At 38.8% G+C, this 12,820-nt stretch overlaps 1 protein-coding gene across 13 annotated transcripts in view; it reads left to right on the plus strand.

Annotated features, from left to right (window-relative positions):
* LRATD2 (LRAT domain containing 2) overlaps positions 1–12,820 on the plus strand; it is a 714,718-nt gene that overhangs the window by 582,507 nt on the left and 119,391 nt on the right. For all 13 annotated transcript variants that reach the window (XR_009498431.1, XR_009498437.1, XR_009498433.1 and 10 more), the window contains one exon: positions 6,825–6,914. The gene's annotated coding sequence lies outside the window, so the exon portion shown is untranslated. The remainder of the gene's footprint in view (positions 1–6,824; positions 6,915–12,820) is intronic.

The following is a 12,820-nucleotide window of genomic DNA, read 5'->3' on the forward strand; positions in this document are numbered from 1 at the left end:
GACCCCAAACACAGTAAGTTAAGCAAAATGAGAAGACAGAGAAACACAGAGCAGATGAAGTAGCAAGGCAAAAACCCACCAGACCTAACAAATGAAGAGGAAATAGGCAGTCTACCTGAAAAAGAATTCAGAATAATGATGGTAAAGATGATCCAAAATCTTGGAAATAGAATGGAGAAAATACAAGAAACGTTTAACAAGGACCTAGAGGAACTAAAGAGCAAACAATCATGAACCACACAATAAATGAAATTAAAAATTCTCTAGAAGGAATCAATAGCAGAATAACTGAGGCAGGAGAACTGATAAGTGACCTGGAAGATAAAATAGTGGAAATAACTACTGCAGAGCAGAATAAAGAAACAAGAATGAAAAGGATTGAGGACAGTCTCAGAGACCTCTGGGACAACATTAAACGCACCAACATTCAAATAATAGGGGTCCCAGAAGGAGAAGAGAAGAAGAAAGGGACTGAGAAAATATTTGAAGAGTTTATAGTTGAAAACTTCCCTAATATGGGAAAGGAAATAGTTAATCAAGTCCAGGAAGCACAGAGAGTCCCATACAGGATAAATCCAAGGAGAAACACACCAAGACACATATTAATCAAATCAAAAATTAAATACAAAGAAAAAATATTAAAAGCAGCAAGGGAAAAACAACAAATAACACACAAGGGAATCCCCATAAGGTTAACAGCTGATCTTTCAGCAGAAACTCTACAAGCCAGAAGGGAGTGGCAGGACATATTTAAAGTGATGAAGGAGAAAAGCCTACTACCAATATGACTCTACCCAGCAAGGATCTCATTCAGATTTGATGGAGAAATTAAAACCTTTACAGACAAGCAAAAGCTAAGAGAATTCAGCACCACCAAACCAGCTTTACAACAAATGCTAAAGGAACTTCTCTAGGCAGGAAACACAAAAGAAGGAAGAGACCTACAATAACAAACCCAAAACAATTAAGAAAATGGTAATAGGAACATACATATTGATAATTACCTTAAATGTAAATGGATTAAATGCTCCTCCCAAAAGACATAGATTGGCTGAATGTATACAAAAACAAGACCCGTATATATGCTGTCTACAAGAGACCCACCTCAGACCTAGGGACACATACAGACTGAAAGTGAGGGGATGGAAAAGGATATTCCATGCAAATGGAAATCAAAAGAAAGCTGGAGTAGCAATTCTCATATCAGACAAAATAGACTTTAAAACAAAGACTATTACAAGAGACAAAGAAGGACACTACATAATGATCAGGGGATCAATCCAAGAAGAAGATATAACAATTGTAAATATTTATGCACCCAACATAGGAACACCTCAATACATAAGGCAAATACTAACAGCCATAAAAGGGGAAGTCGACAGGAACACAATCATAGTACAGGACTATAACACCCCACTTTCACCAATGGACAGATCATCCAAAATGAAAATAAATAAGGAAGCACAAGCTTTAAATGATACATTAAACAAGATGGACTTAATTGATATTTATAGGACATTCCATCCAAAAACAACAGAATACACCTTCTTCTCGAGTGCTCATGGACCATTCTCCAGAATAGATCACATCTTGGGTCACAAATCAAGCCTTGGTAAATTTTAAAAAATTGAAATCATATCAAGTATCTTTTCCAACCACAAAGCTATGAGACTAGATATCAATTACAGGAAAAAAATCTGTAAAAAATACAAACACATGGAGGCTAAACAGCACACTACTTAATAACCAAGAGATCACTGAAGAAATCAAAGAAGAAATCAAAAAATACCTAGAAACAAATGACAATGAAAACACGACAACCCAAAACCTATGGGATGCAGCAAAAGCAGTTCTAAGAGGGAAGTTTATAGCAATACAATCCTACCTTAAGAAACAAGAAACATCTCAAATAAACAACCTAACCTTACACCTAAAGCAATTAGAGAAAGAAGAACAAAAAAACCCCAAAGTTAGCAGAAGGAAAGAAATCATAAAGATCAGATCAGAAATAAATAAAAAACAAATGAAGGAAACGATAGCAAAGATCAATAAAACTAAAAGCTGGTTCTTTGAGAAGATAAACAAAATTGATAAACCATTAACCAGACTTATCAAGAAAAAAAGGGAGAAGACTCAAATCAATAGGATTAGAAATGAAAAAGGAGAAGTAACAACTGACACTGCAGAAATACAAAGGATCTTGAGAGATTACTACAAGCAACTATATGCCAATAAAACGGACAACCTGGAAGAAATGGAAAAATTCTTGGAAATGCACAACCTTCCGAGACTGAACCAGGAAGAAATAGAAAATATGAACAGACCAATCACAAGCACTGAAATTGAAACTGTGATTAAAAATCTTCCAGCAAACAAAAGCCCAGGACCAGATGGCTTCACAGGCGAATTCTATCAAACATTTAAAGAAGAGCTAACACCTATCCTTCTCAAACTCTTCCAAAATATAGCAGAGGGAGGAACACTCCCAAACTCATTCTACGAGGCCACCATCACCCTGATACCAAAACCAGACAAAGATGCCACAAAGAAAGAAAACTACAGGCCAATATCACTGTTGAACATAGATGCAAAAGTCCTCAACAAAATACTAGCAAACAGGATCCAACAGCACATTAAAAGGATCATACACTATGATCAAGTGGGGTTTATCCCAGGAATGCAAGGAGTCTTCAATATACGCAAGTCGATCAATGTGATACACCATATTAAAAAATTGAAGGAGAAAACCCATAGGATCATCTCAATAGATGCAGAGAAATCTTTCAACAAAATTCAACACCCATTTATGATAAAAACCTTCCAGAAAGTAGGCATAGAGGGAACTTTCATCAATATAATAAAGGCCATATATGAAAAACCCACAGCCAACATTGTCCTCAATGGTGAAAAACTGAAACCATTTCCACTAAGATCAGGAACAAGACAAGGTTGTCCACTCTCACCACTATTATTCAACATAGTTTTGGAAGTTTTAGCCACAGCAATCAGAGAAGAAAAAGAAATAAAAGGAATCCAAATCAGAAAAGAAGAAGTAAAGCTGTCACTGTTTGCAAATGACATGATACTATACATAGAGAATACATACAGATTCTACCAGAAAACCACTAGAGCTAATCAATGAATTTGGTAAATTAGCAGGATACAAAATTAATGCACAGAAACCTCTTGCATCCCTATACACTAATGATGAAAAATCTGAAAGTGAAATTAAGAAAACACTCCCATTTACCACTGCAACAAAAAGAACAAAATATCTAGGAATAAACCTACCTAAGGAGACAAAAGACCTGTATGCAGAAAATTATAAGACACTGATGAAAGAAATTAAAGATGATACAAATAGATGGAGAGATATACCATGTTCTTGGATTGGAAGAATCAACATTGTGAAAATCACTATGCTACCCAAAGCAATCTACAGATTCAATGCAATCGCTATCAAACTACCAATGGCATTTTTCACAGAACTAGAACAAAAAATTTCACAATTTGTTTGGAAGCACAAAAGACCCCGAATAGCCAAAGCAATTTTGAGAAAGAAAAACGGAGCCTGGAGGAATCAGGCTCCCTGACTTCAGACTATATTACAAAGCTACAGTAATCAAGACAGTATGGTACTGGCACAAAAACAGAAATATAGATCAATGCAACAGGATAGAAAGCCCAGAGATAAACCCACGCACATATGGTCACCTTATCTTTGATAAAGGAGGCAAGAATATACAGTGGAAAAACACAGCCTCTTCAGTAAGTGGTGCTGGGAGAACTGGACAGCTACATGTAAAAGTATGAAATTAGAACACTCCCTAACACCACACACAAAAATAAACTCAAAATGGATTAAAGACCTAAATGTAAGGCCAGACACTATCAAACTCTTAGAGGAAAACATAGGCAGAACACTCTATGATGTAAATCACAGCAAGGTCCTTTTTGACCCACCTCCTAGAGAAAGGGAAATAAAAACAAAAATAAACAAATGGGACCTAATGAAACTTAAAAGCTTTTGCACAGCAAAGGAAACCATAAACAAGACGAAAAGACAACCCTCAGAATGGGAGAAAATATTTGCAAATGAAGCAACTGACAAAGGATTAATCTCCAAATTTACAAGCAGCTCATGCAGCTCAATATCAAAAAAACAAACAACCCAATCCAAGAATGGGCAGAAGACCTAAATAGACATTTCTCCAAAGAAGATATACAGATGGCCAACAAACACATGGAAGAATGCTCAACATCATTAATCATTGGAGAAATGCAAATCAAAACTACAATGAGACATCATCTCACACTGGTCAGAATGGCCATCATCAAAAAATCTACAAACAATAAATGCTGGAGAGGGTGTGGAGAAAAGGGAACCCTCTTGCACTGTTGGTGGGACTGTAAATTGATACTGCCACTATGGAGAACAGTATGGAGGTTCCTTAAAAAACTAAAATTAGAACTACCATAGGACCCAGCAATCCCACTACTGGGCATATACCCTGAGAAAACCATAATTCAAGAAGAGTCATGTACCAAAATGTTCATTGCAGCTCTATTTACAATAGCCAGGACATGGAAGCAACCTAAGTGTCCATCAACAGAGGAATGGATAAAGAAGATGTGGCACATATATACAATGGAATATTACTCAGCCATAAAAAGAAACGAAATTGAGTTATCTGTAGTGAGGTGGATGGACCTAGAGTCTGTCATACAGAGTGAAGTAAGTCAGAAAGAGAAAAACAAATACCGTATGCTAACACATATATATGGAATCTAAAAAAACAAAAATGGTCACGGACAACCTAGGGGCAAGACGGGAATAAAGAGGCAGACCTACTAGAGAATGGACTTGAGGATACGGGGAGGGGGAAGGGTAAACTGGGACAAAGTGAGAGGGTGGCATGGACATATATACACTACCAAACGTAAAATAGATAGCTAGTTGGAAGCAACTGCATAGCACAGGGAGATCAGCTCGGTGCTTTGTGACCACCTAGAGGGGTGGGAAGGGAGGGTGGGAGGGAGGGAGACGCAAGAGGGAAGAGATATGGGGACATATGTATATATATGTATATATAACGGATTCACTTTGTTATAAAGCAGAAACTAACACACCATTGTAAAGCAATTATGCTCCAATAAAGATGTTAAAAAAAAAAAAAGAGAGAGAGACCCCAGCAAAATTCATAAATTCTCGTGCCTTGCATACCTCTTTACAGAATTAATCATGTCTACGGACTTCTGCTCTTAAGGCTATAACCACTACAGATGTTTCACTGATTTTTTTTGCTTAATCTATCCAAATGTAAAACAAAAATGAGAATACCTTATAATTTCCAAGGCTTCCGTAGTGTTTATTTAAAGTCATGGAGAGAATGTAATGGTAAAGAGTAATTACTTCTTTTCCAGGTAAAACAGCATGAGAGCTCCTTTGAGTTGACCAGATTCTCTAAGTGAAAGAGCATAAGATTTAGAGGACAAGCTTAAGCAAATCAATTAACCCCATTTGCCTCATCTGTTAAGAGAATGTCTATAAGGGATTACATAGGGTCTCCATATGGCACAACTCAATTGTTGTCTATGTGCAGTGTACTACTTGAACATCTGTACATAGAAGTCCTGTGAGTGAGTAATGAAGACTTGCCATATACTGTAGGGATAGTAAGGGATTCTTACATGAAGTGGTGATAGGATGGAAAAATAAAGCTTTATTTGGATCTATAAAACAGGAACCTGAGAAAGAGACTGTGTAGATATAAAATTGTTTGATTGAAGCTATTGCTCAGATTCAATAAGATAGTTGATCAGCCCAAAAACATACATGTGTGCACAATTCAGACATCCACAAACACACACATTGTAGAGGACACTTAAGGTTCCCTGCCCATATTTTGATTACATTCTCTTTTCTTCTGGAAAATTCCTGATTTCCATTTTTGGACAGAGCTACTGTTCCTCCAATCTCAGGATATGTGGTATTGTAGGGCTCCTTATTCAGCTACAAGGATGGAACACATAACTCATGCCTTTCCCAATCAGCACACCACCTTTCCTTGGGGAGAAGAGGAGGAGTATATGACCCAAGCTGGGCCAGTCAGAGTCAATCTCAGAACTCATACAAGTGCTCCTGGGTAAGGGTCTGGCTCTCCTCTGCTAGACTTGTACTGAAATGGGATGAGACAGAGGTTGTCGCTGCCATTAGATACTAGGAAAGGTGAGACAGGAACTACTCAGGAATAAGGGGGGCAACTCAGCAGACTTTTCAGCTACATAAACCTGTCAATGCCCCTTCACGTTTTTGCCTCGGCCAGCCTGAATGATTTTACCATCACAAAATGAATACTATGCACAGCACACAGATCCACTGTTTGACTGACACATACCAGGGTTTTACTTTGTCTGCTGTTTGCCTCTCTGCTAGTTTTTATTACACTGATATATCAAGTTTAATTATGGTGAATATCTAATTTATCTTCCAAACCAGGACATTTTGGAGAGTGAAAGGGGCACTCTTTATGATTATGTCAGGACAAAAGCATAGTCCAAGACAAACCAGGATATATGATCATCCTAATTTTGACCAAATGGTCAGACTGCTGATAACTTGAAGATACAACCAGAGTGCAATTTTTTAAAGTGGTTTGCTTTACAATGCGTGGCATTCCTGACACTTAGAACAATGTCCAGCACAAAGTCAATACTCAATATTTATTTAATGAGTAAAGTATTTCAAAAACATTTCAGTATATTCAGTCATGTATTTCTTCAACAAATACTTGACTAAACTTTACATACTATCATTGTTCTAGGTACTGAAGATACAGATGTGAGCAAGATAGATAAGGACCCTACCCTCCTGGAGTTTTTATTCTTGGGGAGAGAGACCAGGCAATACACAAGTAAGTAAACAAGTACTTTCTGGTATGGGGTATGTGCCATGGGAGAAATGAAACAAGAGTGGCATCTGGGGAAATAGAGACATTTTCAGGTGTTATGATCAGGGAGTATCTCTCTGAAAGTTGACATTTGAACTGAAACCAAGTCAAAGGCAAAGAGTGAGAGGAACTTCCTACAGCAAAAATCATTTCTCTGTCTGCTATTTTGCACTGCTCTCCAGCTCACAACTCACAGCATGACCCACAAGATCATACATTGCTCAGTACTCTAGGAGGTGCCAAACTGGTTGAGGAGGAAAAGCATAGACCCAGGCACAGAGTGAGTGCCATAAGCATCTCAAGGTGGGAGAATTTAGAGCATCCTAGAATTGAGGGTGGGCATGGGGAGGGACTTCATCGAGGAGGAAGTGAGATTTAGGTTTAGGGAGTAGAGAAGTGGTTCAAGGCTCTGGGATCAGGCTCAGGGATCAGGTCCTAAGTTTGAACCCTGACTCTTCTGTTTATCGGCTTTGTGACCTTGAGCAGATAATCTGTGGGAGATTCACTATCTCATCTCTAAGACTAGGATAGTAATAATAGTATCCTAATATGTACTCAGGACTTAGCACAACATCTGAGAGACAGTAAGTGTTCAGTGAATAGTAGCTCTTATTATTAAATAGTGAGGAGAAAATAACAATTTAAATATGTTCGAGAATACAAAAAGAAATAAGATGCTGGCCTTTCCCCTCAGGAATCTCATTATGTATGCACAGTAATGGAAGTTCTCAAAGCTCATACTGAATGTCAGATCTCTGAAGGCTTAATGGAGGTGTTCTGCCATGAAACCAAATAATGGTAATTTTTTCCAATTATCAGGAAAAAAATTAGTTTAGAATCATATTTTTTCCAATTTCAAGCTTTCTTCCCAGATATATTTTTCTTAAACGTTGGACATCTGCTACCTAAGGTACTGGCAGATGAAAAAATAAGTGAACAAGCAGCAGACAAATATTAGCAGAAACAGCCAATCACATTTAGACCAACAGCTTGTTCCTTTCATGGACATATGTACTCAAGGTGGTGGTTTTTAAATCATGCACAGATTGTCATATTGTCTGGAAGTAAAACTGTTCCTATTACATATACCGGAATTAAATATATCAATCAGTATTTCATGGCGTTCTTCAAAGAGTGCCATGCTTTCCAGATGCTCTATCTCCTAAATAAGTTTGAGAATCACTCTACAGAAAAGTTCAAAGCCCTTGAAAGAAGGTTTCTAATTCATCCTCCCACTCTCCTAAAAGCTGGGAATATGGCAGAGGTGTAAGAGTGACCAAAAAAAAAAAGTAAAAGTAATCTTTTACTGTTATCTGTTATCTTCTTGAAGAAGAAAGTAAGACCCAGGAGATGGTTGGTGATTTGCCCAAGGTCACTCAGGAAGTTCACAAAGGAAGTAAAACCAAGACTGACATTTCAGGGAGGAATAGTTCATACAAGTCTCTGTTGCGTGCATAAAAATCACTGAGCCTCCCAAGAGCAATGATAATGAACAGTGTGATTTAGGAATTCTGACTTCAACATATATTGACATTTCTAGTCCCAGAGGCACGGTAACTAAAGTGATCTCAAAGCAGTGGGCAGAAAGTGTCTGGTTCTTTTAATGAGTGACACCCCAGATGACCGCTAATCCCCCCCATTGCACTCTACATATCCATCTAGGCCACTGTGTCTTTGATTACACTAGAGAGTCCTCTCCATCAGTTATAACTAGTGCCAAGCTCAAATGCTGCTTATTCCATGAAGTCTATGGTTGGAATCTCTCCCTACTCCAAATGTCTTTAGTGATGGCTTTTGCCAGTTTTCTAATAAGATTCACATGAAAAATACCTTCATATGCCTACATTCACTTTTTGTTGCTGCTATTAAAAACTACCACAAGTTTAGTGGCTTAAAATAGCACAAAGTTATTATCTTACAGTTCTGGAGGGTTAGAAGCCCAAAATGGCTTTCCCTGCATCAAAATCAAGGTGTCAGCAGACTATGTTTTTTCTGGAGGCTCTGGGAAAGATTCCGTTTCCTTGACTTTTCCATCTTCAAGAGGCTGCCTGCATTCCTTAGCTTGTGGATCCTTTCCTCCACCTTCAAAGTCAGCCATGTAGTATCTCTCTGACTCTGCTTCCAACATCACATCTCCTTTTCTGATTAAAGCTAGAAAATGGTCTCATGTTTTTAAAGACCCAGGTAATTATATTGGGCTCACCAGGATAATTCAGGGTAATCTCTCAGTCTCAATGCCTTTAATTTAGTCACCTTTGCAGCATCCTCTGACATATAAAGAAACATATTCACCAGTTCTGAGACTAGGGATGTGAACGTCTTTGAGGAGCCGTTATTCAACCTACCACAGTCTGCCTTTAGCCCAAAAGATTCATGTCTGTCCCACATGCAAAGTACATTTACTTCATCCCAAATTCTCCAAAAGCCTCAACACATTACAGGATCAACTCAAAGTTTAAAACCTCATATAAATCAAATCAGCTCAAAGGTCCCAAATCTCAGAATCTAAATTATGTAAATTAGGCAAGGGTGAGATTCTGAGTATAATTCATCCTAGGGCATAATTCCTCTCCATCTGCCGACCTCTGAAACTCAAGAAATAAGTTATCTACTCTCAAAGGCAATGCTGGGACAGACATCAAATGACAGTTATAGGCATTCTTGTTCAAAAAGGGAAGAAATTGAAAGGCAAAAAATAGTCAAGCAATTTTGAAATCCAGGCAGGAAGATTCCATTAGGTTTCAAGGCCTGTGAATAGTTCTCTGAGGCATGTGGCTTCTCCCTCTGGGCTCAAGGCTCCCTCCTCTGGACCCATAGCTCTACCCTCTGAACATGAGGCTCTATCCCCCGAGTTTCCCTACTTTTTCATGAAAGGTAGCACTTGCTTGCAGCTGAGTAGTTTTATCAGCTTGTTTCCTGCCAGTAGACTGTAGAAGGCTGACAGCCTTCTTTCATTTAGTACTCTCTTTCAGTCGAAGCTGACAGTGTTTATGATGATATAAAATTCTCAGGAACTTTGTAGGTCTTCTGTGTATGTCATGGGGATTCACACACAAGTCCCATCTGTTCTCAGGTCCTCTGAAACCCAGCCAAGTTCTAATCCCCTCCTTCTATCCCAATAAAAACAGATTCAGCCCAGGGATGGGGCTCAAAGTCCCCTCGGGAATATCTACCATTGTCCAAATCTTTTGTTTTCCTTTGGGATATGTATTATGGCAGGGGAGAATAACTATTTTTATACCAACCTTCGTTCATAACCTACTGTTATCTATGGTATAAAAATCTATACTTCATGAGTCCTCGGGGCTCTTTGACTTTTGATACTCAAAGCCAGGGTTTTAGCCTGGAAGAAAACCGCTGCTCTCTCCAAAAGCATGGCTCCTGCAACTAAAAGCCTTGGTCATGTGTGTTTAAAAGTCCATTTAGCTGCTCACCTGACTTCATCACTCCGGTCAATGTATTTAGAGAGTTCTCATTGACTCCTGCATGGAAGAAAAATACTGAGCAAAGAGAGCCCAGCAAAATGATTATTACATCTGTTAATAGTCATATTATACACTGAAATATGTTACATGGTTCAATTCTTTTGATGATTCTCAAGATGGGGATTACTATTCCTGTTTTCTCATTGAAGAAATAGATACACAGAGCATGAACTGTTTGCCTAAGTCACACTGCTTAAAAGTGTCTAAGTGTATATTCAAAACTCAGTCTGTCTAACTTCAAAGTGGAACTAGGCAAGCAATTCTTACAAATGTCCGAGGCAAATAATCCTGCCAGCCTTCAATTTCCACATTTGTCAAATGAAAATATTGTTTATAATTCCTCATCCACAATTCCAGAATCTAAAAAGCTTTAAAAACTAAAAGTATTGTTGGTATTGTTCACAAGTTTGGTGCCAGAATAAGACCTGAACTGCCATTTGATGCCAGTTTTGTCTCAGTGCTTCTATCACTTACATACGCCTCTGCTGCTAGCTGGTGTTTTTGTTGCGTTTTTGGGGTGCATGTGTGTGTGTGTGCTCGCGCGTGCATGAGCAGTCTCTTTGCTGTGAGTCACGGAGCGACCATCGCATGTAATATAATTCAGTAACTCTGTGAACAGTGAGAAACAGTGATTTTACCCTGAAGATTTTTCACTCAGAATTCAACTAATTGACTATGATAATTAGCAGAAATGTAACTCTCTATTGCTCACCTGGGAGCAGAATTACTAGAATATTATAGGCAGCTACTCCTGCCAATGCCACACACATGCAAGTCCAGCAGTCATCTTTATTAGCACGCGGCTTCTATCAGCTATACGAAAGCCATAATTTTTTTAAGCCTCACTTCGGTTTCACTGAACCTGCCTATGAGCCTCCTGGGTTAAGCCCTAACTGCTGCAAAGAGGCCCCAAGACAGGAAACTGCCATTGAGGAGACCCCAGGAGAGCAGGGTCTCAATCTATTTTTTAAACCATGCTCTCTTTGTATAAAAAGAAACCACTCTTTTCCTTCCTAATCCAACATTCTTGAGTTAAATTATAGCGTGGATAAAGCCAATGGTAAGATAGTATATGTTTTTTCATAAAATCAAATCAAAGAAACTATGTGCTTTTTCAAACTTGGCTCTCTCCGCATTCCCCACGCATGGCTGAGAACCACAGATCTGGAAGGAAAGGACTACATCAGATCTTGCAGCTTTTTCAATCTGGATGCACAGCGGGGCCATGAGGCAGGGAGACAGCTCAGGCTTTGGTGGTGGGCAGATCTGGGTCCAAGTTCCACCAGCTCTGCGCTTGAGAACATGTATCATCTAAGGAAAGTTGTCCCACCTCTCTGATCCCAGTTTTCATGTTTCCAAAATGAAGAAAACAGCTAACACTCATTTGTGGTTTGTCGTGAAGATTAAATGGGGTATGTGAATTTTTATATGAGATAGCTAATGTCGTGAGGCTTTTCTACGTACAGGGGCTGTGTCGAGTGCTTTACAAGCTCATCTACTCCTCTCAATAACCCTATGAGGTAGATACTGCTTTCCCATTTTACATGAGGGAAAATCGAGGCGTCAAGAAATTAAGTCCCTTACCCAAGTTCTCCTGTTATTAAATGACCGAGAAGGAACTTAAACCCAGAGCTGTCAGACCCCATGAGAAATGTTTTGCACCGTTATGTTATATGCCTCCCAACAGGTATGTTGGCTCCCTTCCCTTTGTCAGCAATACTACTACTTATACTAAGACCCACCCCACTACTATTATCTCTACAAGGACAAGTATCTTAGTCTGCTTGGGCTGCCATAACAAAATACCGTAGACTGGGTGACTTAAACAACAGAAGTTTATTTTCTCAAGTTCTGGAGGCTAGATGTCTAAGATAAAGATTCTAGTCCATTTGGTTTCTAGTGAGAGCTCTCTTCATGGCTTGCAGACAGCTAGCCTCTCGTTCTGTCTTCATGTGGCCTTTCCTTGGTGTATGCATGTGGGGGGAGATAGAGAGAGAGAGAGAGATACAGAGACAGAGAAGGCACGCTGGAGTCTTTTCTTATATGGACACTAATCCAATTAGATCAGGGCCCCATCAGTATAACCACATTTAACCTTAATTACTTCCTTAGATGCCCCATCTCTAAATACAGCCACACTGGGTGTTAGGGCTCCAACATATGAATTTGCAGTGGACATAAACCTTCAGTCCATAACAGCAAGGATATTGGATTTGTTCACTATTCTACCTCCAGTGCTTAGAACTATCTGGCACAGAGTTGGCACTCAGCAAATATTGGTTGAATGTATGCATTAGTAAATGAATAAACACAAAATGAACTTGAATTAATATAGGACACTGATTCTAAACCTTTTCACCAAGAGGGATTCATTTTATTAATTTC

Source organism: Balaenoptera ricei, chromosome 17 (genome assembly GCF_028023285.1).
Source record: "Balaenoptera ricei isolate mBalRic1 chromosome 17, mBalRic1.hap2, whole genome shotgun sequence".
NCBI classification, from domain to species: Eukaryota; Metazoa; Chordata; class Mammalia; order Artiodactyla; family Balaenopteridae; genus Balaenoptera; species Balaenoptera ricei.